Source organism: Arachis hypogaea, chromosome 17, assembly GCF_003086295.3.
Source record: "Arachis hypogaea cultivar Tifrunner chromosome 17, arahy.Tifrunner.gnm2.J5K5, whole genome shotgun sequence".
Taxonomy (NCBI): Eukaryota; Viridiplantae; Streptophyta; class Magnoliopsida; order Fabales; family Fabaceae; genus Arachis; species Arachis hypogaea.
This window is the reverse complement of record NC_092052.1, coordinates 69,251,552-69,256,013: the sequence shown is the minus strand read 5'-3', so window position 1 is coordinate 69,256,013 and position 4,462 is coordinate 69,251,552.

Genomic DNA, 4,462 nt, shown 5'->3' with positions numbered 1-4,462 from the left:
GGGATAAAATGGAGATTACAAGACGCAAAGGGAGCTTGGGCTGAAGAGCTTCCACAAGTTCTACGGGCATATCGAACAACGCCACATTCCACCACAAAGGAATCACCCTTCCGATTAACGTACGGAATGGAGGCAATGATCCCAGTAGAGATTGAAGAAGGGTCGCCTAGAGTGATCCACTATAATGAAGAAGCCAACTCCCAACTTCAAAAGGAAGAACTCGACCTACTTCCAAAAGTCCAAGAAAGAGCTCGGATCAGGGAAGAGGCATTAAAACGTCGAATGGCTTCGAGATACAATCAAAAGGTAGTGCCGCGAGGTTTCGACAAGAACAACCTCATCCTAATCTGAAATAATATCGGAACAACCCGACCTGGAGAAGAAAAACTGGCAGCAAACCGGAAAGGATCCTACCGAGTCATAGAAGTACTTGGAAAGGGCTACTACAGACTGTCTGAACTCGATGGGCGAGAGCTTCCTAGGTCATGGCACGCCTGCAACCTAAGAAGGTACTATAGTTAGGGATGATAAAGGATCTTAGGATAAGGCGCACTCTTTTTCCTGAAAAGGTTTTTTAATGAGGCGCCAAGCCAAGACCTACAAATTGCCCGACTTAGAGGGATAAAACTCTCGCATGTATATATTTGCATTTTCTTTTGAATAAAATCTGTTTAGATCTTCTACAAATTCTCAAGCCGCATTAATCTGAAATATTCATCATCCGATTATAAAGCTACAGATCGGCAGAAAGTGAAAATCAAATTCACTGCACGATCACGATAAAGACCAACAGAGATGAAAACCAAATTCATTAAAAGGTTGACAAAACGAGGATTTAACCCAATTTCCATAAAATCGGCAAAGATGAAAATAGAGTAATGCAAGAAGTTATCGAAAGTGATCCATAGAAAGGACCTGACGAGGTCTTAATAAAATGGATTGCTAAAAAATAACTTAAAGACTGACCGACGTAAAGAAGTCAGACCAGTCACAATAACCAAAGTTATAAGCAAATCCTTGCAAAGAGGTCTAGCCAACCCTATAAAAGAGGATTACTATAACTTAGAAGGGCCCGACGTGATGAAGTCGGCCGAAAACATAAGAGTTATAAAAGTAATCCCTGAAAGAGACCTGACAGAGGTCCAATAAAGAGGATTACTAAAAATAACTTAGAAGGGCCCGACATAATGAAGTCGGCCCAAAACATAAAAGTTATAAAAGTAATCCCTGAAAGAGACCTGACAGAGGTCCAATAAAGAGGATTAATAAAAATAACTTAGAAGGGCCCGACATGATGAAGTCGGCCCAAAACATAAAAGTTATAAAAGTAATCCCTGAAAGAGACCTGAACAAGGTCCAAGAAAGAGGATTACAAAAATAACTTAGAAGGGTGCGACATGATGAAGTCGGCCCAAAACATAAAAGTTATAAAAGTAATCCCTGAAAGAGACCTGACAGAGGTCCAATAAAGAGGATTACTAAAAATAACTTAGAAGGGTCCGACATGATGAAGTTGGCCCAATACATAAAAGTTATAAAAGTAATCCATGAAAGAGACCTGAATAAGGTCCAAAAAAGAGGATTACAAAAATAACTTAGAAGGGCCCGACACGATGAAGTCGGCCCAAAACAAGAGACCAAAAAAAGTAATCCCTGAAAGAGACCTAAACAAGGTCCAAAAAAGAGGATTACTAACAACAACCTGGACAAAAACTGACATGAAGAAATCGGCCTCCCGAAAACCTTAGTGTTATACAAGTTAATTCCTAATAAAGACCTGAACAAGGTCCAAACAAAGCGAATTACTAGAAATAACTTCAAGGCAAGGCTCAAAGGAATCAAGCCAGTCCAAAGAAGTCAGACAAAGTTCCAACACTCCCAAAACCTAGAAAGGTACCAAGACGAGTGCAGACAGATATGTTACGAAAAACACAAGTTATAATAATAACAAACTCAAGAGGCTACCAAAATTAGCCCCAAGAGCTTGGAAATTACTTTCTTTTACAAAATAAAGTTGCTAAACAAGCAACTCGGAATGTAGCAAAAGTCAGAACCACCATTTACCAAATATAAAGAGTTTAAAATAGTCCACAAGCCGGGCTATCCACACAAATATCCAGAAAATTCATTAAGGATCCAAAGACTTCTTAGCAGCATCAACACGGGGCGAAGGAGGACGAGTCTGAAGAGGAACTGCATCCACAGTCCCATCATTCCGATTCAAGATTCGACAGTCAGGTTCTGACTCGGGATGATCGGCCTCAACTGAAGGAACTGAAGAAGTCGGCACCACAGAGGCTTTGGCAGTAGGCACAGAGAGAGGTTCAACATCATCGTCATCAGGGTTGTCAGGGACAATCTTGCCATCCTTTACAACATTGTCCAGGCTGAAGAGAGTAAGGTCGACCTCGGGGGCAAGAACTCGAACCTGCTCCTTTAGGTTCTCATAAGCAGCATTTACGCTGCCTACAAGATGACCCTAGAGCTTGGCATAATCAACCCGGGCAGACTCCAACTCCTCCCTAAGACGCATCACTTCCCTGTAGGAAGTGACATAGCTATCCTTGTGCCTCAATGCTGTGTCTTTAGCCAACCTCACATAAGCCGTCAAAGCAACAGAACTAGCCTTTTCGCCCTCCAACTCCTTCTCTATTTTGGTCACTTTCACTTGAAGCTCCTCTTTCAAACCCTTCATACGGTCGAACTCTTGCTTTGCCTCCTCCATGAAGGCTTTGGTGGCATGAAGAGGAAGATCTTGGGCAGTTCAGTACAGGACAGCTCCCATATGTGCCATCTTAATGCTACTCCGGATTATAAAATCTAAATGGCGAAGGAGAGATACATCATCCATAGGGAAGGCTGAAAGGACCGATCTGCTGGTCGACAAACCCAACAGCGCCGAAATCAGGCGCATCCAGATTGAAGGGTTCAACAGTTCGAGGTCTTTTGGAAGGAGGAACGACCGAAGGAAAAGAAACAGCGGCAGAAGACTGCGGAGGATCAACTACACGGACTCGAGGAGTAGGGATCACTCTCCTCGGTCCAGGCGAGTGATGCGCATAAACTTGTTATGCTACGATTTAGGAAATTGCACGATCGGCAAAATTCCTTCCGGCAAGTGCACCGGTTATCGTCAAGTAAAAACTCACAATAGAGTGAGGTCGAATCCCACAAGGATTGGTTGAGTGAGCAATTCGGATTAGAAGTGTGTTCTAGTTGAGCGGAATCAAGATTGAGATGAGAATTGCGGAATGTAAAATTGGCGGGAAAAGTAAATGACAAGAAATTGAAATGGCGGAATCTTAAATTGCATGAATTAAAGAGCAGAAACTAAATTGCTGAAATTAAAAGGGAATGGGGGTGATTGCATGAATTGAGTTGCAGAATGTAAAGAGAAGATGGAAATCAGAATTGGGGAATTCATTGGGTTATAGGAGATATTGAGATCTCCGAATCAAAACATGTTTATCTCTTCCTCAAGCAATGCGTTCATTGAATTTTGCTTGGCAATCTTATATGATTGGATCCCAATCCCTTGGCTCACCAATTCTCTCTAAAAATGAACAAATTCCCAATCCCTTGGTTTAAATGTTCATAAGAAGAGATGATGCTCGATCACTGATTATACCACACAGTTTCATGAACCACAATTTGGTAGGATTACATGTCACAATATCCATCCAAATCCCAATCCAATTCATTGTGAGAAAGCTTCTCTAGCATGAATCCTCCATTCCTTTCCCAAGGTTCCGAAGGATTCCAATTATGGGTAGTTTCTTTCCCAAGACAACTACCCAATGGAATTAGATCGAGAAGCTTTCTAACAAAATCCAAGAGAAAAGATTGAAGAAGAAGATAAACTCTTATTGATTCATTGAATTACAATAGAGCTCCCTAACCCAATGAAAGGGGGTTTAGTGAGTCATAGCTCTGAATTCAATTACAAAGATATGAAAACTAGCTAAAAGTGAAGGTAAAAGTCCTCCCTAACTTAAATTCTATCCTATTTATACACTTTCTATATTGAGCTTCTGTTGTGTTTCTTGGGCTTTGAGGCCTCTCCCTGCTTTCCTTTTGCTTTGGGTTTATGATCCATAATCTTGATGAGGCTGCTGATCCAAATTCTGTAACATTCATTGAGCCATCTTAGTGATAATCAAATAATAATACATGACTCAACAAATTGAAATTTCAGACTCATCAATTCTTCAGGCCCAATCCCATAAACCATGATATTCAATTGGGTTTCATGCCAGAGTAAGTTTAAGTTAATGTTTGTGCTCAAAGACTAACTTAAACCGCAATATTTTTGGCCCAGAAACCTTTTCCAAGAGTGGCGTTTAAGTTGCAGTTTAAGCTTAAACTGCAGCTTAAACGCCAGACACTTCCAGTGAAGCCTTTTGTAGAAGCACGTTTAAGCTTCAGTTTAAGGTTAAACTGAAGCTTAAACGTGGAAATGGAA